The following is a 26,723-nucleotide window of genomic DNA, read 5'->3' on the forward strand; positions in this document are numbered from 1 at the left end:
GACTGCACAGAACTGGTTTGGACTGGGTACAGGACCCTCTGCCTTCAGAGGACAAAGGATTTGCTAGTATAAATATGGGGACCCGGACCCCAGAATTTTAGATCACTTTTGGGAAACAAGAACCTTTGCTGAGGAGAGGAATCAGAGAAACAGAGGAGGAGACTATCCCTAAGCTGAGTGCTGATTGGGGGATTGGCCTGCAGTGGCTGCCTGACTGCCAAAGAAAGGAGAAAGGACTTTGTGCTACTTTCAAATCAACTTGTAAAGGATCTCCAAGGGCTTGAGATAGAGCTTGCCTCCTGCAGAAGTCTCAGGGACAACAGACTTCACCAACCAGCTCCCCTGCCTTCCCTTGCTGGGAACTGAAGTGCCTGCTGTTGAGCTGTGCCTTCTGAGAGACTGTGTGTCGCTGGAAGCGCGACTCAAGATGAAATAGCGTGTCGCCGCTGCAGCTGTTGTCATTGCATCATCGAAGAAGAGTGTCGCCGTCGCAGCAGACGCCGTCGCATCACCGGAGAAGCGTGCCGCCGTTGCCGCCTTCACATCACCGGAAGTGCCTCACATCGCCTGAGAAGAGTGTCGCCGTCGCAGCAGACGTTGTTGCATCACAAGAGCAGCGTGTCGCAGGGTCTGTCACGGCTCAGAAGAATCGTTGAGTTGCTGCGTGTCGCTGGGAGCGCGACTCAAGACAAAGAAGCACGTCACCACCGCAGCTGTTGTCGTCGCATCATCAGAGAAGAGTGTCGCCGTCGCACCAGATGCCGTCCCATCACCGTAGAAGCATGCCGCCGCTGTCACCATTGCATCACCCGAAGCGCCTCGTATCACCGTAGAAGAGTGTTGCCGTCGCAGCAGACGCCATCGCATCACCAGAAAAGCGTGTCGCAGGGCCTGTCACGGCAAGAATCATTGAGTCGCTGAACGGCCGTCGGGCGTGCACGCATCGTTGTCGCATCAAGAAGCCGCCATTTTGTTTCAGTGCACCGGATCTTCATCGCATCACGGCGCTGCTGGTCGCATCGCCACGGAAGCGCAGTAAGAAACCGACGCATCACCTCCCCACTCGGAGAAGAACCGACGCATCCCCTACACAGCAGTAGGGACCCGACGCATCACCGTTCTCGCGTGTAAGGAACCGACGCATCACCTTCCCTGCATCACTTTTGTTGTATAGCGTTACGTATCCAAAGGTACATTGAACTTGAAGTGTCGCATTTTACATCTAAAGAGAACTAAGCTATTTCTACCATTTTTGAAGTACAGTAATGTGGATTTTTGTTGTTTGTGGTATTGTGTTAAGTCTATATAAAAATACTTATTTTTATACTACAACTTGTGTGGTGTCCATCTGTAGTGTTGTCACTGGGTTACGTATGTGTTCACAAATGCTTTACACACTGCCTCTGAGATAAGCCTGTCTGCTCGTGCCAAGCTACCAAGGGGGTGAGCAGGGGTTATTTTAGGAGTGTACTCCCTTACCCTGACTTGACACAAGGGTCCCCATTTGGTCAAAGGTACCTATCTCTGCCAACTAGACACCCCCACATCTAACAGGCCTCAACTAATCAAGCAACAAACTGAATCAACAAGCTGTGGAATTCGCAGTGTGGAATGCTACCTGAACTTTGGACGGACATCTCAAATGGAGACTGGACAGAGCCAGGAGGGTTTGATTTGGTCACTTTTGGAGTTTTTTCTTTAGTTTTTTATATTTAGATTTGCACACAGCATTTGAACTGCACGACCCATTCAAGGTTGGCTTTGTGGAGTTGGCCCTCTTTCATTGTGGACTTAATTGATTCTTTAATTGGCATTTGCTGTTGGAAAGAACTCGTTCATGGGAATTATAGTTCTTTAAAGGGCTGTGGAAATAAAGAGTAAGAAAAGAGACTGCATAATACTCCCATCCTTATTGTTAATAAAATCAGGACTCTCCTTTGTAACTGACTAGGATAATTTTTAATTTCCCCAAAATAATCTTTTACATAAAATACTTTTTGAATAATACATACTATGTTCTGTCTTGATTTTTAAAACATTTGCAGATGTATGTGTTATATGCCAGGCAAAAGAAAAGTTTAATTATTTAGAATATGCTTTCAAGGATCACAATGACATTTTATAAAGGGAATTCCACTTGGAAGCAAACAAAGAAAATATAACACTTTGCTATGTAGTAACTTCAACATCAAATAGTCTACACAGCTGAGAGATAGACACAGATATTTTATAAAAAGAAAAAGTATGCAGTATTTTATTTTCCAGAAGGGTTTCAGAGGGTGTGTGAGGGATGGAGTTGAAAAATTCCACAAAACAAATTATTTTGGAGAGCTTATTATACTACTCCAACTATGCAATGCTGGTGGTGAGATCATTTGAAAAAGCAAGTTACTTACCTGTCCACTGTTGCTCTTCAGTAGTGATATCTTTTATAGATTTACATGTTTGAATCTTCCCCGTCGTCATGGTGGGAGTCCCACGGTACCAGCAAACAATAGCAGTACTGAAAAACATTTCCATAGACCTCCATTGAACAACAACCACAATTTAGTAACCTGTCAACCTTATTTTCTAACATCCAACATGCAGCCAATCACAGCAGAAACCTCAGAGTATCATTCCCCTACAGAGCCACCATACCTCAGATTTAGAGCACAAGTGTATAAATAGAAAACGCTCAGAGGTAAATAGCGAGCCTAATTGGGGAGGAGGGAGTGTCGCATGTGAATCCATAAAAGACAGCAATACTGGAGAATCACAGTGTACAGGTAAGTAACTTGTTGTTTTCCAGTATTGTATCTTTTATAGATTTGCATGCTTGAATCCGACCAGTAAGCAGTTTACTAGCTAAAAGACAAAATGATGGAGGTGGGTAGGTGAACTGTCCCATCATGACGTAAAAGAAACAACGTAAAACAAGAAGATGAAATATGAAAACATTCAGTTTCATATAAACAAAACATGCAAGCATGAAATAGCAAATCAGCATAGAAAATATAATACAGGCTAATAGCCGCATAACTTGAGCAAAGAGGCGTCAAAGAGCAGCTTGTCTACCAGCTATACCTGCCTTCTTTCAACCATTGAGGCAGTTATGCTTTGTGAATGTGTGAGAATTTGCCCATGTTGATGCCCTGCAGATGTCATTTAGGAATGCTCCTGCAAACAGGGCTGAAGAAGTTGCCTCTTTCCTTGTTGAGTGAGCCTGTGTTTCTGCAGATAGTGGACGGCCAGCTTTTTCATGACAGAAGACAATCGTTGAGGTGACCCAACAAGCAATGCTGGCCTGTGTTGAGGCTTGTCCTTTTCTAGGAGCCGAGAAGGAAATCAGTAATTGAGAAGATTTACAAAAGACCTTTGTTCTTTGCAGATAAAACTTCAAGCAATATTTAGGGCCAGATGTACAACCCTCCAAAATTGAGTCACAAATTGTGCCATTTTGCGACTCGCAAAATGAAACCTACGTACCAAACAGGTACGATGATTGCAAGTCGCAAATGACTTGTATCCCTATTTGGCATAGCAGCTATTTGAGCTCGCAAAGAGGGTCCTCAGCTGAAAAGGACCTTTAGCTTGCGCAAATAGCGAGAGCGGCCGAAACAAGCCCATTTAGCGCACACAAATTGCGAACGTGAGAAAAAAAAGACAAACGCACTTCCTAGGAGAGCTGAAGGACACCAAAACAGGAAGTGGTGTTCCTGGAGATTCCTGAGCAGATCAGCAAGCACATGCAGCAGCATAGCTCAACACTGCAGGCAGGCTCACTGAAACAACATGTGCAGCAAGGACAGTGACAGTGACAAGGCAGGAAATGAGTGTCTGCGGGAGCTCAGATTCTCTTAAAAGGAGATTGAAATCAACATAGAGAAATCCTGCAACAACCATGAGCAGCTGTTTGGGAGGGCATCGTACAGTGTCTCAGAAGCAGACAAACGCAAGATCTGGAGAGGAATGCAGCAGTGCATCAATGCCCTGGGTGTGGCACACAGGTCCCTGCACGGCGTTAAAAAACAGATGATCTGCGCTGCAGGGCCAAAGAGACGGTGACAGCATGACTGCGAGAAGTCCAAGGGACAGGAGGAGGGCAATCTACTGTATCAGCGCCTTCTGCAGCAGAGGCCATGGTGGAGAGTATCCGGGAGAGGGAGGCAGTTGTCGGATTTGGGACCCTCTACACATTTTATTTATTTATTTAAAGAGTTGTATATAGCGCTGGCTAGACCCAAAGGTATCAGAGCGCTTTACATGAGGTTCAACAATGTAACAGAAAAAGATCAACAATTACACATTACATAAAAAAATAAGCAATACATTAAGAGAGGAGAGAAAGGAGAGAGAAAAGTAGTGGAGGGGGGAAGGGAAGGTGAGAAAGGGAGGATGAGGGAAGAGACAACAGGAAGTCTGTCTAAAGACCAACTGGGTAGGTGATGTCCAAGGAGGGAATCGACAGCCCGTCTCCCCTTTAGCTAAACCAGGTAGCTCCATCGGGCATCAGACAAAATAGTTCGGTCTCAAGTGGCGAGGGAAGAAGGTCACAGAAAAACAGGGTGGGGACAAACGGCAAGGGCAGGTAAGGGCAAAGGTCGGAAGCTGGAAAGAGTAGGAGCGGAGAGGGGTGAGGGTGGGGGAATGAAGAGGGGGAGATAAGGTCAGAAGAGACGCGGGAGCGTTTGCCCAAAGTCCGGCTGGGTAGGTGAATGGTCAAGGAGGGAGTCCAAAGTCCATCTCCCCTTTAGCTCACGGGGTAGCTCCACCGGGCATCAGACAAAAGTAGCTAGGTCTCAGCTGTCAAGGGAAGTTAGCTGGGTAAAGCTCCTGATGGGTGGGCGGGGACAGGGACGGGCGAAGGCTGGTTGAGGTCCCGACGGTGATCAATGATTAAAGACCAGGGGAGGAAAGAGCATCGCAGAGGGTCTCACTGAGTCGGCCATTTAGAACTCAGGCAGGGGGTACGAGTCATTGCAAGTTCGGATACAATCAGTCCCCATGAATCTCCATGGCCCAGAAGGGAAGTGTTAGGGCGGCCATCTTAAGATCCAGTCGAAAACGCTGGGGCAGAGACAATTTAGAGCCATTTGACACATCGCAACCACCACCAAACCCTGGTAAGTGTGAAATGTGTAAGATATTTTGACTTCACCACAAAAGCCTGTTCTGCGCATGCCTGCAAATAATCCACACCCAAAAAACCCCAAAAGTGCATTATGGGAAACGTAGTCACTGACATATGCAGTGTAGTTACTGAATTACATGAGCCGAAAAACATTGCAACAACACTGAGATAGTGACTCACATAATTTATTGTCTCCTCACGTCTTTTGCCACACAGACATGCCTCTGGGTGGAGAGCAAAGTGCAGATGACACTGAGGGAAGCCAGGATAAGGTCCAGAGGGAGGAAGGGCAGGATGGGGGAACATCAAGTGGGCCAAGTTGTCCTGAAGTCCCAGACACTGCTGCACCGACCTCAACACAGGCTCCAACCAGTGTGATAACAGCATCATGGCAGTCAGCACCATCACGATTCAGACATATCCAAGTGCAATCCACCCCTTCAGGCCATGTTGTGGTGCATGGCACATGTTGCACTATTTTGCAGACAGTCTCAGGTGCATACTGCAGGGCTCCGCCACTCTTGTGAAGGCACCTGAACCACGATTTTAGGATGCCAAATGTGCGCTCAATCACTGACCTGGTGCGCCTATGTGCTATGTTGTACCGCGTTTCATTTGGGTTATTAGGCGACAGGTACAGTGTGAGTATCCATGGCTGCAGGGCATGCGCGCTGTCACCTGGTAAGGAAAATATGATGGTGAGGAAACCTGCAGACAGACATGAATGTTCAAATGCATTTCAGTGTGGCCATGACATATGAGTACCTGGTAGGTATCCTTTATTAAAGTAACCTCTTTCTAATTTGTGTTATATGCCACTGTGTCTCAAGATGTATGAGTCATGGATGCTCCCAGGATATTTGGCTACAATGTCTGTGATGATATTGTTTGCGTCACAGACAAGTTGGATGTTGAGGGAATGTGGGCTTTTCCTATTACGGAATATGTATTCTATTGGGGATAGGGACATATAGGCACATGGGTCCCATCTAGGCACCCTATGACCTGCGGAAACCTTGCTATTGTGTAAAATTACAGTTTTGTATTTTCGAATTCAACATCATTCCTGGGCAGGTAAATGTGTTAATGTATGTGGTGTAGCATGGCATCTAGGAATTTGTAAAAGAAATGCGAAAGTGCACTCTGCAACACACCTCCAGCCACTGCATTGACATATTGGTAGCTACCAGTGGCCAATAGGTGAAGGGAGCACAATACCTGCAGATGTGTGGGGATTGCATTGCTGCGCAAGGTTCTGTTTTCCAGTTGTGGCTTCAAGGTGTCTATGCGGTCTAGTATGACGGTGCTACTCAGCCTGTACTGGTCATATATCTCTTCCTCTGTCTTCTCAAACAAGGTTAGCCTGACTCTGAATAGCCTCTCCTGTCTCTGCCTCTTCTGCTGAGCAGCCAGTATCCGCATCCTCCTCGCTATCACGTACAGGGCAGCCATTGTGGAAGGATTTCTGATGCATTCTGGGCCTGTTTTTATAGGTTGGTTACCACCCGTTTCTGATACTTGGTAAATTACATGCGTATATGGGCCATTTCGCGAATGTTCGCTATTTGCGACTAGTCTGCACATTGTGATTTGTGACTCGCAATTTGTGAGTTGCTATTTTTGGTGCGCAAATACTAGTTGCTTTTATTGCGACTCGGTATTCATTTGCAGCGCAAATTATTGTTTTGAGCGTGCCTGTTGTACATTGCGTATGGCTAATTTTGCATGCGCAAATCGGTTTACGACCGATTTTGCACTCACAAATTGGTTGTTCATCTGGGCCTTAATGTCCAATGAATGCAAAGCTGTCTGCTGCCGAGGATGGATTAGGAAAGAACATGGGTAAAACAATAGGCCCACTGAGATGGTAAGTTGAAGATAAGTTATGTTTAAATAAAGGATTAGTGCACAGGATAGCCCTGTCTGGCAGAAACTGAAGGCATGGCTCTTTCAAGGTGAAATCTTGGATTTCACTGTTACGCCTAGCTGACATAATGGCCAAGGGAAAAGCCACTTTCCAAGAAAGGAACTTCAATTCGCATTTGTGCACTGGTTTAAATGGAGAACGCATAAGCTGCAACATGACTGTATTTAGTTGCCAAAGTACTGGGAGAGGTTTAATCCAGGGACAATCAGAATGAGCTGACATGGCTCCTGCTTCTTTTTTTGAGGGACTTGAGGGATGAGTGGAAACAGGCTAAAAGTGTAGGCGAACTTCCTCGTCCAAGAAAACTGAAAGACATCTCCGCATGATTCTGGATGAGGATTCGTGCTTGCGACAAAAGCGCACATTTTGTTGAGGGACTTAGCAAACAGATCTAACGTTGGATAACCCCAGGACTTGAAGACCAGCTGCAGCTGTTGGTCGTTGAGCTCCCACTCGTGGCATTGCTTGGAAACCCTGCGCTGAGAGAGTTGGCCCACTCGTTGCGGACTTCTAGCACGTGTTCCACTTGCAAGGAGATGTGGTTGGCAAGAAACCATTCCCAAATCTGTTGAGCTTGAAGGGAAAGCGCCTGTGATCTTGTGCCTCCTTGCTTTCAAAGGGAAAACTTTGTATTAGTATTGTCTGTCCTGTCGAGCACCGACGAACCCTGGATTCGAGGCAGGAAAGATTTCAAGCCCAAAATACTGCTTTGAGCTTTAGAAGGTTTATGTGGCACTCTGACACCTCCATGGACTATTTGCCGTAAACCTGTAATTCCTGAAGGTGATCCCCCCATTCCCCTATCAACGCATCCAAGGTAATCTCCAGCTGGGGCACAGTGTGAAACAAAAACAGGCCTTCCAAAAGGTTTTCCTTGATCATCCACCAGGACATCGCGACTCTCATTGCTGCTGAAATGTGAACCTTGTTGTTGAACGATCCTTAAGAATGGATCCACTGTGCATCCAGCTGGTCCTGCAGCAGTCGCATGCAGAGACGGCAATTGGGGATTAGCGGGATGTAAGAGGACATCATCCCCAACATAGACTTTTATTGTCTCACAGAAACAAACTTTTTCGCTGAGAGAAGCCGTGATGTATTTTGAATATTACAATATTCTTTTGTGAGTGGGAAAGGCTTTGCCTAGATCGGTGTCCCAAAAAAGTAAGAGATATGGAAGGAATGAGGGACACATTTTTCAGATGGAGGTGAAGCCCTGGAGACAGGAAGAGATTCTGACAGGCCTGTGTTGAAGTTTTTGCCGTCTGAAAAGTCGGAGCTTTGATAAGGTCGTCCAGGTAGGGCAACACCTGTGACCTGAACGTCTTAGGAAAGCTGCTATCAGTGCCATGCACGTGGTGAAAACCCTGGGAGCGTTTTTTTAACCACATGGAAGCACTTTGAATTGGTAATGTCACCCTGCCACTTCAAACCTGAGAAATGTGCGATGCTTGGGTTGGGTGGCAATATGAAAATAGGCATCAAGGAGATTGAGTGAAAGCAGATAATTCCATTTTTCCATGAGAAGAAGAATCTCTTGGTGAGAGACCATACTGAAAGATTGTTTTTTTGATGAACTTGTTCAGCTTTCTGAGGTCTATGACCTGCCTCCATTTTCCTGTCTTTTTCTTGATGAAGAAGAAATGTGGTTGTGCTGGTTGAGGGGTACTTCATCTATGGCCTGTTTAACCCCTTCCGCGCTAATGACAAAGCCAGCTTGTCATGGGCATTACCTGCACTACGCGGATGACGAGCTGGCTTTGTCATAAACAAGCCATTTTTGAAATTCCAGCGCACAGCGGTAAATCGCGGTAGCGCGGAAGCGGTTAATAAGAAGCGATCTTTTCCCCTTTTTGAGATCCAGAAGATTACAAAGCGGAATTGTCTGCAGTCGGGCGTTTGGAGGATGCTCAACGAATTCCAGGGTGTCACCGTGCTGGAAGATGTCTACAACTCATTTGTCTAAAGAAATAGAGTTATATTTCAGAAAGAATTTGGAGAAGGCGGGACCGAATTGTAGTGGAACTGTGGTGGCAGGGGCCTGGCGAATCTCATTGTTTCCTATTGGAGTCATGGGATTTTCCAGCAGAATGCAGCCTCTTGCATCCTGTTGGTCTTAAAAAAGACCGAGCAGCATTGGAGCGGAAAGTTTGATTGTATTGCTGTTAGGTATTCTGCAGATATGGCGCGTACCGCAGTTGGATTTGCAGCCAGGATAAATACTGGCCCCGAACTCTATCCCAAAAGGACTGAAAACTGCGTTGTTGGAGACTTCCTAAAGCCCTAGCCGTGTCCGTTTCCAATTTTATGGACTGTAGGGCTTCGTCTACGTGCTTAACGAACTAGCACTCTCCATCGAATGGCATATCAAGTACCTTGACCTGTACTTCTGCACAGAATGTAGTCTCTCTCAGCCAACCCCAACGACGCAGCACCGCTGCTCCTGCCATAGGGCGAAATGCGGTAAATGAGACATCCATGTCGATCTCAGTGAGCTCTGAAGATGCTCTTTCCCCTTCCGACAGAATGTCCTTAACCTCTTTCTTAATATCGTCCGGATGATATTCCAACAGTGCAGAAATGTCTGACCACATCTGTTGATCGTATTTCCCTAAGATGGCATTGGAGGCCCTAATGGAGGTGGCCGCCAGAGCTGAGAACCTCTTTCATAGGTTGTCAAGGCGACTGCCTTCCTTGTCAGGTAGAGCTGTACATGGAGAGGACGGATTTTTGGCTCTCCTCTGTGCTGCCTGCATGATGACTGAGTCCGGCCTAGGATGGCCAATGAAGCAAGTGGGCGAGTTACCAGGGGCCTTGTGCTTTTTGTCCACAATCAGAGCTGGAATGGAAGCAGGTGTTTTCATGAGCTTGAGGCCCTCTTGCCATACGAAATCCACTATAGGGATTGCTAAGATGGAAAGCTGAGTGCCTGGCTTGAAGTCCTACAAAAACCACTGTTTGTTTAGCTGGCATTGATAGATCGAAACGCTTGGAGGCACGCTGTAAAAGATTGTGAAACCCACTGATGTCTGCAGGTGGAGAATCAGCAGAAGGTGGAATAGGAGATGGCGGCATGGGGGCTATATAGTCATGGAGAGCGCAAGCTCACTAAAGTACAGACACCACAGCGGAGGTAATCAGATATCGCTCCGCTAGCATGTCAGCGTAGCGATGCGAGACAGATGAAATGAGGAGTGGGAGCAATGCAACACATGCTTGTTTCTAGAGGAGAAACTGAAATTTTTGAATAATAATAACTCCAGCCGAACCTAGAATTAAAGATGGCAAGGCAGGGGGCGATTGGCAGAACTGATTCATCAACATCATTGGAGTTCATCAACAACATGTTAAAAATGACATCAGGCCTGTAGAGAAAATAAGACTACTTTATAATTGACAATATTACCCTAGAGAATATCGAGGAGTTTGAGACAAATATCATTTGTCACATAAGAATGTAGGTCAAATTGCATAAAGGTGGCTGCATATTTCAAACCAGCCATCATGAATGCAGTTACTGGATAAACATTTTTTACCGCCACATCTTCTATTGGAAAGTGTAATGGCTAACTAGAACTATAAGATTAATAACAATAATAACGACCGTCTAAGCACATATAGCAAAAACACGTAAAAATTAGGCAATCGAAGGAAATTCATTAACAACCTGGTAAATTGATAGTAGTATTACACCATGAGAACTGTCTCCCATAGTGGGAGTAACGGTGATATTAATTATTTTCACAGAGTGGGACTTAAATTGCATAAACACGGGAGGTCAATCCCCAAGACTGATGTGCCGGTAGACGCAGCAGAAGAAGGTCTACGGTGGCATTGATTCCCTTACCGTACTAATGGTGAGTGTTGTGCCCCATGACCGTGTTCAACGAATAAAAACAGAGGGTAGAGAGATTTACTAACCCCGTTGATTACCCTGTTTCAGAAATACAACTAAGAAGTATTTCCCCCAGACTGGTGGCTCCACTGGACATTGTGTACACCTTCCATAAATTATTTTAGAAGGTAATGGTTGAATCTTAATTATTGATTAAGGAAGGACGGGAGAATGGCAACCTAACCAGTAATTTAATCTAAATTATATTTTTTCTGTACAGTCATTTAAATACATATCCACAACAAATATTAAATGCCCGCAGATCCATATATCCACAAAGGGTTCCGGAGGCAGTATAAACTCCAGTATACAACTGAGTTTAAGAAATCTTGCAATTTTGTTTTTATGTTCAAGGTACGTGATAGTTCTTGAATATTTAAACCTATTAGAACGTGGATTTGGCACTCCATAGACAGTAAATCAAACCAAATGTCAGTGGGCATAAGGTGACCCCAGTAGACATAGGGAGAGGCAATAGAGTTAATCGATGCAACGCTATTCAACTGTATTAATTGGTATATTCAGTTAGGAATTGCTTATACTTGATTACAATGAGGGCATGTGAACTGAAGAGTGATAAATGTATAGGGTTAAAGTTTTAACCATGTTATATAATGAAGTACTGTGACCATCATTGTTTGGTAATTTAGAATCCGTCCTAAAGAAGGTGTTTGTATTTGAAAAAAACGAAACGTCGCGTCAACACTTGTTTCTTTGATTCTTGTTTTACAAATTTTATAAATTTTGTATTGATTGTCAATTATTGTGATTTGTATTCATTTATGGTTTTAATGTATTACCAATACCAACCCGTATACTCAGCTGTATGTAATAAAAACATATGTATGCTTTTTTACCAAACTCTTGGTAACAGCCTTTTTGTTGCACTGTAAAAATTGTGTTGGCCTTGCATTAACTCTTGTCTTTTAGGAATATCAGTATTACTTGCCTCTCCCTTAACTCGCCTAATGATAGTAGGTATATATGCCTATAATTCATGACATTTCTTCCTTAAAAGCATTGGGAGTTTGACCATATAGGATAGCTCATTGCTTGTACTGTGGGACATTATCTGTTTTTCTTCTTATTTCCCCTGGTCCCAGACACACCTAGAAAGGGGGCCTCCTTACTTTTTTCTGTATATACTCGGCTTGTTAGCGGAGGAGGCATTTGTTATTTCTGTTCACAACAGTGGTAGTAGATCATTGTATCCTAAGATCACACAGTCTGAGACAAGTATGGAAGGAATAAAAACCTACAGTTACTCAGAAGACCAGTTCAATAAAATAATTAATGGGTCATCTAAAAATATAACATCAGTGAGACTGGATAAAACAGATGAGGAGCAATGGCGCACTCTCTGGAACTTGAAAAAGAAAGTAATTAGGGCAGAACTGCATGCCGATTTTCTTGTAGAATACTGCAAGAATGGCATAATACCAAAAGGCCTACAAGTAAACAACGAGCCGGGTATTTTTATTACCAACAAAAAATGTATAGAAAACTGGACCCTGGTGGCTAATCGATGTAGCCGAGACTGGATGCTGCTTATCATAGAAACGGCATATGAAGTCTTGGTGATTGAACGTAAAGTCATTGAAGATCTAGAATCAAAACTAATAGATTGTGTTGTCCTTGAAAGTCAGTATTTACTTTTCTATTTTTTCCAGCAGTGCTTTAGCCTCGGACTCAGTGTGGTTGTCTTTAATAGCTGTGGTTAGAGTATCAAGTTCTTCAAGCTCTTTCTGGCAAATGCGTGCTGCGGTTTCAATGGTATGTACCATTAGGTCACGACTACACTTTGTGCTGATAAAACTGAAGGATTTTTGGCAAGGGATTTGTCCTTGTCTCCTTTCATGTAGTCATAACTTCTTGGCGAAACTGGAGAAAAAGGAGGGGGGAGTTTGGTCACTTCATGGTGATGTACATTTCCAGTATGTACGCACATTTATTTATTTGTTCCATACTCGCGCAGCAGGTGCGGCGCATCGTTGTTTTGGTGTTGTTACTGCTGATTAAATGAGCCGAATCGCTTGTCTTTAACATACGGTGGCATTCCCAACATGGCAGGTTGAACATTTCAATGTATGGAACAAAGAAATAAATGTGCGTACATACTGGAAATGTACATCACCATGAAGTGACCAAAATTCCCCCCCCCCTCCTTTTTCTCCAGTTTCGCCATGAAGAACAATAGTTACTTACCTGTAATCTGTGGTTCTCCAGTATTGGTGTCTTTCATAGATTCACATGCCTGAATCATTCCCCGTCGTCAGAGTGGGAGTCCCACGGTATATAAAAAAGCAATAATATGCCTGTAATAACCAAAAAACCTTAGTAATAACCAACCAGGAAGTAAAGTAGCCCTAGCTACAGGAGCAAAAAGCTCCCACACTCATGACTATCCTAGTCATTTTGTATAGACCAAACTGCAGCCAATCAGGCGACAGCACCCACCAGAATGTTCTCCCCAGAGGCTCAGGCTCTCAGATTTTCTCGCATAGGAGTGAACCAACATAATCGCCTGAGGGAGCCTCTGAGGGGAGGTGGGCGGGTTGCATGTGAATCTATGAAAGACACCAATACTGGAGAACCACAGATTACAGGTAAGTAACTATTGTTCTTCTCCAGGATTTGGGGTGTCTTTCATAGATTCACATGCCTGAATCAGAATAGATAGCAGTACTCATAACCTAATGCTCATAGACGCTAATTGTATCATAGTATACATGCAGAAAGATAAAATACAAAAGACATTGTCGTCTAAAAGAGCATAGAGGAGGCGGGAGAACAGAGGCTCACCTTATTGGAAAAGATTGCGAAGAACTGCTCTTCCCACCGAAGCATCTGCATCACTTGCCGAGTCCAAACAGTAGTGCCTCGTAAAGGTGTGTCTGTTGGACCACGTTGCAGCTCTGCAGATTTGCAAAAGAGGCACCCCAGCAAACAAAGCAGTGGAAGAGGAAACTGCCCTTGTAGAATGCGCTCTTGGTAAGGCCTGTAAGGGTCTTCCTGCCTGTTGATGACAGAGTCCAATTGTTGAGGAGACCCATCTGGCAATAGTCTGTTTGGATACTGCACAGCCTTGGCGTAGTCTGCCATAGGCCACAAACAATTGATCTGTCTTGCGTACAGCTGCTGTTCTAGAAAGATAAAACTTAAGACATCTCCTGATGTCCAAGGAGTGTAACGCTCGTTCAGCCGGTGATTGTGGATTTTGAAAAAATGTCTTGAGGATTACCGGCTCATTCAAATGAAAGTCCGAAGGGACCTTGGGCATGTACCTTGGATTGGTCCGCAGCACCACCGAATCAGAGGTAAATGATAAAAAAGGTGGTTTAGACGTGAATGCTTGAATGTCACTGACCCTTCTGGTAGAGGTTAAAGCCAATAACAAGGAGACTTTCCAAGTAATAAACTTAAGGTCAACCTTATGGATCGGTTCAAAGGGGTGACGCATTAGCTGGGCTAGCACCACGTTTAAATGCCAAACAGGAGGTGGTTGTCGAATCGGAGGAAACATACGAAATAACCCCTTGAAAAATTGCTGGATAATTCTTGAAGAAAACAGAGAGTTTGATCCGTCCTGATGGAAACGGGAAATGGCTGCTAGAAACACCTTTAGGGTTGAATGCGCCAAACCCGATCTAGCCAGCTGCAGGAAGAAAGGCAATATCTGTTGTGGTGTAGCCTGTATGGTATGCAGATCAACAGTTTGGCACCAGGCACAGAAACGCTTCCACTTGAGTTTGTAGGTCTTAATTGTTGATGGTGCCCTGGCGTTAGCTAGAACCTCTTGACAATCCTGAGGAATGTCTAAGTGGGCGAATTCATTGTGCTGAGGAGCCAAGCTGATAATTTCAGAGAAACTGGGTCCGGTTGGTACAACTTGTCTCTCTGAATTGTCAGGAGATTCGGTATTCGAGGCAGTTGCATTGGCCTGCACTCCGAGAGGAGGGGAAGTTCGGTGAACCAATATTGCCGGGGCCACCTTGAAGCAATTAGGATAAGGCGACATGGTTGACTCTTCATCTTCCTGATGATCTTGGGAATTAACGGAATTGGCGGAAAAGCGTATGCAAATATTCGACACCAATTGATCGAAAGGGCATCCCCGCACGAGTCCCTGTGGGGAACCCAGCTTGCAAAGCGTCGGCATTTTCGGTTCTGAGCTGTTGCGAACAAATCCAGGTCGGGATGACCCCACTCTCGGAATATCTGATCCAGGGATGGTTGATGAAGCTCCCATTCGTGATTGCTTCCGGAGGATCGGCTGAGTGAGTCCGCTAGGACGTTGGCAACTCCTGCGACATGGACCGCCGACAGGTTGATATTGTGATCCAGGGTCCAATTCCAAATTTACTGCGCCTGATGGGACAACCGGGCTGATCTTGTGCCTCCCTGCTTGTTCAGGTAATGCATGCTGGTTGTGTTGTCTGTTCGTATCAACACCGTAGAGCCCTCCAAGATCGCCTGAAAAGATTTAATGGCTAGAAAAATGGCTCTTAGTTCCAGTAGATTTATGTGCCATTTTTTCTGTTGAAAGCTCCATTTGCCACTGACTGTCATCCCCTGAAGATGGGAGCCCCAGCCGTCCAGAGAAGCGTCTGTGGTGACGATGAATCTGGGTCCTTCTGTCTGGAAAGGACATCCCACTTGCAAATGACTTCCTTGCCCCCACCACTGGATGGAGTCTCTCATCCGACGGGTGATTTTGATGACGTCCTCGAATGAGCCTGTTATCTGTACCCACTGACGACTGAGTTCTTCCTGTAAGGGTCTCATTCGTAGGCGACAATTGGGGGTGAGAGGAATGCAGGATGAGATCATCCCGAGGAAAGATTTGAATTTGCGGACAGAAATGCACTTTCTTGTTAGTAGTGCTGAGGCCATTTTTTAAAATTTCCTCTGCCTTTCTTTTGATATGAACACTTGGGCAAGACTTGCGTCCAGCGTCGCTCCCAAAAAGGATTTTCTCTGCGATGGAGTCAGGTGAGACTTCTTGAAATTCACCGAAAACCCCAGACTCTGGAACAGTGATACACATCTCTGAACGTGAGTTTTTGCTACGTCGATGGAACTGGCCTTGATAAGGCAGTCGTCCAAATTGGGGTAAATTTGAACTCCTTGTAATCTGAGGTGTGCGGCCACCGGGGCCAACATTTTCGTGAAAACTCTGGGGGCCGAACGCAGTCCAAAGGGGAGTACCCTGAACTGGAAGTCCCTGCCAGCCACCCTGAACCTCAAGAATTTCCGGTGTCTGGGAAATATGGGTACATGGAAGTATGCGTCCTGAAGGTCGAGTGTTGCCATGTGATCCCCTACTGAGAGAAACTGGAGGATTTCCTGAAGCGTCAACATTCTGAACGACAATTTTTTGAGGTACTTGTTGAGGGCACGCAGGTCGAGAATGGGGCGCCATTCTCCCGACTTCTTGCGGATCAGAAAGAATCTTGAATAAAATCCTGTTCCCTTTTGATGTTGAGGTACCTTTTCTATCGCTCCTTTCCGAATCATAGAGTGTATTTGGGAAAACAGCTCTTTGAGATGAGCTGGAGGTGGTCCTTTTGGGGGGGAATTTGGAGGGGCTTTGACGAATTCGAGAATGTGACCCCTGGAAATCACGTCCAGGACCCATCTGTCTGTGGTAATCTCGGACCAGTTTGAGTAATATCGGGATATTCTTCCTCCAATTTGTTTCAGGCTGGGACAAAGTGGTGGCAGGATGTGTTTCTCACTTGTTCTTGTTGTCTCTTCCTCGATAAGAGGGTTTTCCTCTTGACTGAGAATAATTATTTCTCCTTTGGCCATATGTTTGTTGACAGTATGGCTGGAATCTTTGATTTCCTTGGGTGGTATTGTAGGAGCGTTGTTGCGTATAATTTCCTCTGCTAGAGAAATTGCCTCTTCCTCTTGCGCCACGAAAGGACGACTTCTGAAATTGAAGAGATCCCAGCGAACGTGCCGTCTCTGTATCTTTCTTTATGGCTTGTAAAGCCTCGTCAACATGTTGCCCAAACAGGAACTCTCCATCATAGGCCATGTCAATAATCTTGGTCTGAACCTCTGGACGAAAAGATGTCGCTTTTAGCCAGCCTTGCCTCCGGAGGACAGCTGCTCCCGCTAGCTGTCTAAAACCTGTTGCTGCTACGTCCACAGCAGCATCAATTATTTCGGACGAAACGCTCTCTCCCTCTAGCAAAATCTTTTTTGCTTCAGCTCTATCCGGCTCTGAAAGCTTTTCGATGAAAGGCGATATGTCAGACCACATCTGCCCATCATACCTGCCAAGTATTGCCAGTGAATTCGCGGCTCGGACTGTGGTTGCCGCAATAGTTGACACTTTCTTCCCTATCGAGTCAAGACGTCTACCGTCTTTATCAGGGGGAGCAGAGATCTGTGTAGCTGGATTCTTGGCCCTTCTTTGAGCCCTCTGTATAACTACAGAATCCGTCTTAGCCTGACCAAGAAGGCATGTAGGTGATGTAGTCGGTGCTCTGTACTTCTTATTTACCCGAGGTAGAAATAGGGTAACGAATTTGGTGTTTTCATTATCTTTAAACCTTCTTTCCAAATAAAATCAATGATTGGAATAGACCAACTCTGTCTCTGCGGCAAATCCTTAAAGTCATATAAGAAGCATTCATCTTGTTTAGCTTCCATGGTGATGAGGAATCTTTTTGTAGCCCTTTCCATAATTTTGTGAAAGCTGGCAATGTCCACTGGTGGAGAATCCGCCGTTGGCGGGCCCGCTGGAGAGGGCGTTTGCGCTTGATAGTCGTCCCACTCCGACGATACGGACTTGTCGTCCAATTCACCGTCCTGTCGTTCGTCTTCTGAGGAAACCTCACCCCCTGCTTGGTGAGATGGTATTGGTGAAGAAGGTTCTGCTGGACGTGCTTCATCTAGTGGTAATATAGACACTGAATCTTGCGGTTGTAAAGTTGCCGTAGATGTTCTTGGCTTAGGCTTAGAGACATGAGAATCACCCGACTCTGAAGGTGGAAACCTGCGATAATAATCGCTCAACATATATTGGAGATTCTGGAATAACTCCATAGGCATTTGCATATTAGGCGCCGACACTGCGTTCTGATTATTGTGCTCCTGGTAAAGGTCTTCCTCCTCCTGATCTATATCTTGTACCTTTATGAGCAAGTCAGAGGGACTTCTGGCAGCACGAAAAGTGTCGTCGACATCGGACTTGTCCTCTGCAGAATCCAGCAACTTATCCGGTAGCTTCAAAGGAGACAAAGCTGTGGAGGATAAAGCACGCTTCTGTAGGAGCGAAGCAGTGGTAGCCGGTGACGGCAAGGGTATATTGGATGTCTTAGCTGACCACACCTGCATCGCCGTACAGGTTGACAGTGGAGGTGTCGACGGAACCACCGGTGCTGATGACAAGCTAGACTCCCCCTGTGTTGTTAGAACTGTCGTCGACGGAGCGGCCGTCGACGGCAACTGCTTCGTCGACGGTGAAATCGTCGACGGGACCGTCTTCTTCTTCGTCGACGTTGTTGGCGTCGATGGAAGTGCTAGCTTCGTCGACGAGGATTTCGTCGACGGTAACTTCGTCGACGGAGATGTCTTCGACTTTAACTTCGTCGACGAGGACGTCGACGACGGTAATTTCGTAGACAAGGACGTCGTCGACGGTGACTTCGTAGACGAGGACGTCATCGACGGCGACTTCGTCGACGGTAGGGCCTTCTTCGTCGACTGTAGAGTGTTCGTCGACGACGAAGAACTCGTCGACGGTACCTTTAGAGTTCTCGGCGACGATGGAGCATCGACAATCGATGGAACTATCTTCGTCGACGGAATAGGTCTAATTTGTACCTGAACTATCGTCGCCGGTGAGGAGGCTGTAGACATCACCATAGCTGGTTTTGGTGAGGAAAAAGTCACAGTTGAAGTGGAAAAAGTAGCCACATGAAGAGATGGCGACGATGAGGCTGTACTTGACTCTGTTGTGGCAAGAGGTGTAATCTGAGGTGACCTTGGCAACTGTAGATTTTCCAGATTTCCCAGAGGGCGCAGATTTTACAGGTGGTAACTTAGAAGTAGAAGGCACACCAGAATCCTGAGAGGATTGGGCCTTCTTCAACACATTCGCCCTGGGAGGTCACCTCAACCTCAGTCTTCCTCTTCTTTGAGGAAACAGAAGACCCCGAGGCAATGCTTCCTACCTCTGAAACAGGGTGATCCTTGTCCTTTATCCTTTGAAGCCACAGGAGAAGACGACCTTCTCTGTCCATGAGAGTCTTTTGAGGGAAGGTTCTACAGATTTTACATTCCTTTGCCTCATGATCCGGATATAGACAATATATACATTTTTTGTGAGGATCTTCCTTGAACAGCCTTAGCTTTCCACAGGAATCACAAGCCCTAAAGAGGGATTTTGAAGTAGACATATTTTAAAGTCCAAAAAACCAACTAAAGAAGAAGAAACTGAGCAGAGCTCAGGGAGACTCCCTTCACACGACGTGCGGTAGAAAATCTGAGAGCCTGAGCCTCTGGGGAGAACATTCTGGTGGGTGCTGTCGCCTGATTGGCTGCAGTTTGGTCTATACAAAATGACTAGGATAGTCATGAGTGTGGGAGCTTTTTGCTCCTGGAGCTAGGGCTACTTTACTTCCTGGTTGGTTATTACCAAGGTTTTTTGGTTATTACAGGCATATTATTGCTTTTTTATATACCGTGGGACTCCCACTCCGACGACGGGGAATGATTCAGGCATGTGAATCTATGAAAGACACCCCAAATACTGGAGAAGTTATGACTACATGAAAGGAGACAAGGACAAATCCCTTGCCAAAAATCCTTCGTCAAAGAGGATCAGCATCCACAAGTAAGGGAGATGCCATAGTTAGCCCGTCCTGTGCCTAAACAGTCGTTTATAATGGTTGGCCAAATGATTACTGTTTAATTTTGCTCTAGGGTGGAACACAAAGCCCCTAATGAACCGTCTTGGTTAACTATAAACCGAAAATAAAGATACGAGGTGGGAGTCATCGGAGTAGACGAGCGAGGACTCCAGTAAGTTTTTATACATATAGACAGAACCGAATCAACACCTATCCAAAGTGATCAGACTCAAAGCCCCACACTTACATAATCAATTTGCCTATGTTTAGGTATAGAAGAAGGACCAACAAGAGAACGAACCACAGCAAAGAAGATAAGGTACCTAAAACCTATGCAACCCATCCCCAAACGTAAGGAGATGAGACTAACCTTGCCCATTTGAATCTTCATTTTCCGAGTGCAAATATCTGGAGAGTCCATCTGCATTGGCATGGTTACTTACAGGCCTATGTTCCACTGAAAAGTCCATCCCCTGTAGGGAAATGGACCACCTCAAAAGTTTGGGATTTTTACCCTTCATTTGTTTAAGTCATAAGAGGGGCTTATGGCCTGTCTGAACAAGGAAGTGAGCACCAATCAGGTATGACCTCAACTTTTTTCAAGGCTCAGACCACAGCTAAGGCCTCCCTCTCTATAGCTTACTAGGGTTTCTCTCTGGGGGTCAACCTTCTGCATATAAAAGCTACTGATTGGTCCTGGCCATCTGCATTAAGTTGTGACACAACAGCTCCTACCCCTATCTCAGAGGCATCTACCTGAACGATGAAGAATTTGTAGTAATAAGGACTTTGCAAAATGGGAGTAGTGCGCATGGGCTGCTTCAGGTCATCAAATGCCTTTTGACAGCTAACTGTCAACTGAACCTTCTTAGGCATCATTAAAGGAAGTCACAATGGACCCATATCCCTTAACAAACCTCCTGCTCCTGTAGTACCCAGTCAGGCCCAAGAAAGCTCTGACCTGACTCTAGGTAGTGGGAGCAAACCAATCCATGATGGTCTGGATTTTGCTCTCCAATGGTTGAACTTGGCCTCTACCTACCAGGTGACCTAAGTATACAACCTTGCTCTGCCCTATCCGACACTTGGAGACCATGATAGTGAGGCCTGACGTTTGCAGGGCCTCCAGTACAATTCTGAGGTGGACCAGGTGATATTCCCAGGTGGAGCTAAAAACAGCAATATCATCTAAGTATGTTTCACTTTAGGCTTCCAGACCTGTTAGGACGTTGTTCACCTACCTCTGAAATGTGGCAGGTGTGTTCTTAAAGCCAAAAGGCATCACAATAAATTGATAATGCCCACTGCCATTTCTGAGGTGGACCAGGTGATATTTTCAGGTGGAGCTAAAAGCAGCAATATCATCTAAGTATGTTTCACTTTAGGCTTCCAGACCTGTTAGGACGTTGTTCACCTACCTCTGAAATGTGGCAGGTGTGTTCTTAAAGCCAAAAGGCATCACAATAAATTGATAATGCCCACTGGAGGTTTTAGAATGCTGTTTTTGGCTTGGCATCCTCAGCAAGTCTTATCTGCCAGTAGCCTGCAGTTAGGTCAGATATTTGGCTGAAGCAAAAGTATCTATGAGATAATCTGTTATGGGAATAGGGTGGGCATCAGTCCTAGTGACTGCATAGAGGCCTCTGTAATCCACACAAGACCTAATCTCTCTTCCCACCTTTGGTGTGAGGTTTTCGTAAAAGGACTACTGGACTAGCCCAAGGGATATCCGAAGGCTCATTGACGTCCAATTCCATCATCTTCTGAGCCTCTGTCCTGATGCAGTCTCTGACACGGTCAGGCTCTGTAAAGTTTGTTCTTCACAGGCAGACTTGAGTTTGAGTTTGAGTTTTAAAATATTTCTAGAGCGCTCGTACACCAAGCGGTTTCATGGCGCTAAGCAGTACTACAGAACCCAAAGGCAGAAAAGACAAGGAACCAAGGGGGCGATTAAGACGGAAAAGCTTGGGCAAAAAGAAACGTTTTGAGTGCCTTACGGAAGAGGGAGTACTGAGGGCAGGATCTCAAGTGGGTCGGGAGGGAGTTCCAGAAAGCGGGAGCAAGAGTAGAAAATTTGGAGCCTCCCCATTTTTTCCGTTTGAAGCGGGGGACTACGAGGAATTGTTGGGTGGAAGAGCGCAATTCCCTAGACGGGACATAAAAGTGAATCGCAGACGTGATGAAGGCAGGGGCAGAGCCAGACCCGGCATTGAAAATGATGCAGCCCAGCTTGAACTGGGCACGTTGCTGTATGGGGAGCCAGTGTAGGGATTTGAGGAGGGGCGTGACGTGATGCGATTTAGATAAGTTAAAGACCAGGCGGACCGCCTGGTTTTGGACCAGCTGGAGACGCCTCACGAGGTACGCCGGCATGCCACAATAAAGGGCATTGCCATAGTCCAAGCGGGATGACACCATCGCCAGGAGTATAAGTTTGAGGGCTGAAGGGGAAAAGAATCTAGAGACTTTACGGATTGTGCGGAGGGAGAGAAAGGCTGAAGACACAACCGCACTGACTTGGGAGTGAAGGGAGAGTTGGTCATTGAGTTTAAAACCAAGAGTTTTTACAGAGGAGGAGGGAGTAGGTGGAGGACCTAAGGAAGGGGGCCAAAAAAGGGAGGACCAAGGACTGGAACAACCACCCGTCAGCACCAACTCCGTTTTGTCAGGGTTGAGTTTCAGGTGGTTGTGATTCATCCAGTCCTGAATGAAGGTCATAACTGAGTGAAAATTGGATATTGATGCGGGGGAGGAGGATAAAGAAAAAATTAGCTGGAGGTCATCCGCATAGTTGTAAACGGAGACCTCCAGGTGTTGAAGAGCAAAAATAAGAGGGGCAATGTACAGATTGAATAACAAAGGGGAAAGAGAGGAACCTTGGGGGACCCTGCACTGTACTGGTCGAAAGTCCGCCGAATAGTCTCCCAGGCGGACTGCTTGGGAGCGGCCACTCAGGAAGGAGGACAGCCAGACTAAGGCCGAACCCTCGATTCCCGCCGCTCTGACACGGGAAAGTAAGATGGCATGGTCCACCGTGTCAAAAGCGGCGGAGAGATCGGGAAGGACCGAGGCCTGGGGATGACTAGTGTCCATACCCTCCCTGAGGTTGTCCAGGAACGATATAACCACGGTCTCAGTGGAATGTGCGGGGCGGAAGCCAGCCTGCCTGGGGGCCAAGACGCTGTTTTTTTCCACAAAGGTGCTCAGAGTTCCTGCTACATGGCGTTCCAGTACCTTGGCCAGGAACGGCAGGAGTGAAATGGGGCAGTAATTGGCTGACACCGAAGGGTCGGCGCCAGGCTTTTTTAAGATGGGTAGGATAACCGCCGATTTGAGTGATGGAGTGGCAATGCCCTGGGAAAGTGAACTGTTAAGAAAAGTGAGGGGAGGTGAAACGCAGGCAGAGTAAATCTGTTTCAGAATGTGTGCCGGGCAGGGATCCAGAGGGGAGCCAGACTTAACCAAGGGGAGGAGAGAGAGAAAGGAGTCAGGTGTGAGAAGAGGAATAGAATCCAGACGCGCGGCGACTGGAGGGCAGTGGGGGCTAATGAAGGAGAGGGAGGGGAAGGGGATATTGGCTTTAATCGCGCTGATTTTATCAAGAAAGAAAGAGTTAAGGGAGTCGCAGAGAAGCTGTGAGGGAGAGGGTTTAAGTGTGGCCCTATCAGAATACGCTAGCTCTTGAACAATGGCAAAGATTTCTCTGGGCCGATTTTCGGCGGTCTGAATTTTGGAGGCGAAATAGGCCTTCTTAGTTGCCAAAATGGATTTCTTGTATAGGGCCGAAAGGGTGATATAGTGATTTCTTAAGGTGGGGCAGCAGTCCCGCCGCCAGAGGCGCTCCGCTCGACGAAGATTAAGTTTTTGATTCTTCAGTTCTTCATTGAACCAGCGGTTTGCATCTTTGGAACGTTTAGATGATATGCGCTTTAGCGGGGCGACTAAATCACAGCCGGCCCGCAGCCATCCATTGATGAATTCCGCTTGTCCAAGGGATGACAGCCCGAAAAGATCCGGGCTGGACGCAGAGAGTGTGGCAGACAGGGAGGCTACGTCCACGCGGTTCCATGAGCGCGCCCAGGTGTTTTTGGCTAGGGAAGGCTTAAGAACTGAACAAAGGGATAAAGAAAAGGAAATAAGAAAATGATCAGACCAGGTACAGGGGGAGATGGACAGTGAAGTGACCGGGCAATTTCGGGACCAAATTTGGTCGAGGGTGTGGCCCACAATGTGGGTAGGGGCGTGAACAGCAGAGGTAAAATTAAGAGAACGGAGCGACTCCGAAAACTCCTTGGATACTGTACACTCAGCGGGGTCGGAGGGCCAAAAGTTGAAGTCCCCAAGAACAATAATGGATGAGTGGTTAACTACTAGGGTAGCTACCAAATCTTGGAAGCTTGAAAGAAATAATTGAGGGGAGTCGGTAAATGAGGACACAGGTAAGTGGGGAAGTGAGGAAAAGTGAGCGGGCCACTAAACAATCTGATGAACCCAAAGAGGAAAAAACTAAAGGTCTGTGTCCACTTCATGGGTACACCAAGTCGTTTGACTGGGTGTCAGAGAGAACATGTGGTAAACGGATTGAGGACTTCACTGCAATCAGTGTGCTGCTGGTCAGTGAGGCTGCCTGCCAAGGCTATTCCTTCAACTGACTCATCAACAGGGTTCTGAGACAGGAAATCAAGGAAAGGGTCATTCTCTTCCTCCTATCCTTCATCAGAGGCCATGAGCAAGCTCATGTCAGCCCTATCTACAAAAGGGTTTAGGCGGTTCACATGAAGTACCCTGTGGGGACTTCTGGGAGTACCTAGGTCCACTAAAAAGGGGACCTCACCTTTCTTCAAAAAGATGGTCCGGGGGGCACTCCACTTGTCTTGGAGTGCTGCTGGAGCCACAGGGTCCAACACTCATACTTTCTCTCCTGGCTGGTAAAAAGTCAGTACAGCCTTTTGGTCATGCCAAGCTTTCTGAAGCTCCTGGCTGGCCTCAAGGTTTTTGCTTGACTTCTTAATGTACTCAGCCATATGTGAACGCAGGCCACGGACATAGTCCACAATAGCCTCTTTAAGAGTTTGAGAAGTTGCTCCTAGCCCTCATTAACCAGACACAATGGACACCTAACTGGATGCCCAAACAGAAGTTCAAATGGGCTGTAACCAACCCCCTTCTGTGGAACCTCTCTGTAGGCAAAGAGAAGGCACGGTAGTAAGACACCACATTTTCGCCTACGTTTTTCTGGGACCCCCATGATCATACCATTGAGGGTCTTTTTGAACCTTTCAACAACCACATTCCCCGCTTCCTCAGCAGCAGCTTTCTGTGTGAGCTGTTCAAGAGAGGGGCAGGATTTCTGTCCAAACTCAAGTCTGCCCTGGAAAGGCCCCCTGCCCCCAAGAACTGTGCCTGGTCCGGCCCAAGTTCCTCTGGGACAGTTCCTTCATAGGAACTGAGAACATCTCCCTCAGGAGACTGATCCTCACTGGGAGTTTGGGGGGAGGATAACTCTTTACCCTTCCTGTTCCTTCTCTTAGGAGCCAGCTGGTCCATTCTTCCAAGATCTAGTGCTCCCTCAGTACTAAGCTGTTTGGCCTGAGCCCTGGTGACAGCAAATGCACTGGCAGCGATTCCTATAATCTCTGCATGTGTACTGAACTCCACTTCAGACCAGGCTGAAGTTGCCAAATCATTGCCCAACAGACAATTCACAGGTAGGTCTGGAGAAACTACAACTCTTTTAGGGCCAGTTACCCCTATCCAGCTGAGATTCACAACTGCCAAAGAATGATCAGTCCTGACATTGCTTGCATTGGTCACCTCGTACAACTAACCAAGTAGGATCTGTTCAGGGGACAAAAGTTTCTCTGTCACCACAGTGACACTGGTTTCCTATGCCCCTGTAAGCCATTGCTTCCTTTCCATTGATGAAAGGCTGCTGTCTGTGCTTGTCCAAGGTATTGGGATTTACTAGGTAGGTGGCAAGATACATACCACAATCACAGACAAAGGCAGCCTGAGTGGGAGTTCTGACTAGGCCAGACCCCACTTCAGAGCCCAAGGTTAACCCTACTATTCCCTTGGTTGTACTACCAGTTGTACTGGTGCGAGGCTGTGCAGGTGCCTTAGGGGCAGTAGTAGTAGCTTCCTTGGTGTTGCCCGTAGGACAATCAGCATCTCTGATGGGGTTTTACTTTAAATAAATAACACCAAGGTTTCTTATTACCCTTCTTGGAGTTTTGGGACTCACCCCCAGATGCAGGTTTTGGGGGCCCTTGAGAAGACTCCTTGTTGTCTTTGCCCTTCTCTTGGAATTTAGAAGAATCTTGCTTTTTTTGGTCACCTCCAACACCATGGTTTTCTGCTTAACCCTGGTGTGGACCCATTTGTCTGCCTTCTTTCCCAATTCTTAAGAGAGAGATCAGACCAGGTACTGGTGGAGTAGTTGATTATGACAGTTATTAAGGATGTGATCCCTCAGCAACAAATTGTACAAACCCTCTTAGTCCCAAACCTTGCTTCAAGGAAAGCCAGCCTTTCAAAGCCTTAATAGCACGGTCTATAAAATCAGCCCAGTCTTGAGTGTGGGCCTTCTGAGTATCCCTGAACTTAACTCTGTATTGCTCAGTGGTAAAACCAAAACTGTGCAGTTGTCAGCATCCTCTTCTCTAACAGTGAGGAGCTTGTCTCTACCTTTGTTAGCAAAGGAGAGCCACAGGATAGCTACCCACTGCCCTTGAAGGACCTTCTGACCTTTACAGGCCCTCTCTAAAGCAGTGATCCATTTATGGATGTCATCCCCCTCCTGGTAAGTAGGGACTATCCTACTCAGGTTCCTAGTAGCAAAGGTGTTTTCCCTGACTCTAGGCACACTAGTGTTGCCACCATGGGACTCTATTCCCAAATTCTTCCTAGGCCTCTGGACTT

At 46.3% G+C, this 26,723-nt stretch overlaps 1 long non-coding RNA gene across 1 annotated transcript in view; it reads right to left on the reverse strand.

The window, feature by feature from the left end:
• Nucleotides 1–2,235: 2,235 nt before the first annotated feature.
• The window catches only part of LOC144773540 (uncharacterized), a 332,017-nt gene continuing 307,529 nt past the window's right edge, over nucleotides 2,236–26,723 (reverse strand). Inside the window, exon 3 of the long non-coding RNA XR_013600002.1 lies at nucleotides 2,236–2,503. This is a non-coding gene — a long non-coding RNA (uncharacterized LOC144773540). The remainder of the gene's footprint in view (nucleotides 2,504–26,723) is intronic.

The sequence above is a fragment of the Lissotriton helveticus genome, chromosome 8 (assembly GCF_964261635.1).
Source record: "Lissotriton helveticus chromosome 8, aLisHel1.1, whole genome shotgun sequence".
In the NCBI taxonomy this organism is placed as follows: domain Eukaryota; kingdom Metazoa; phylum Chordata; class Amphibia; order Caudata; family Salamandridae; genus Lissotriton; species Lissotriton helveticus.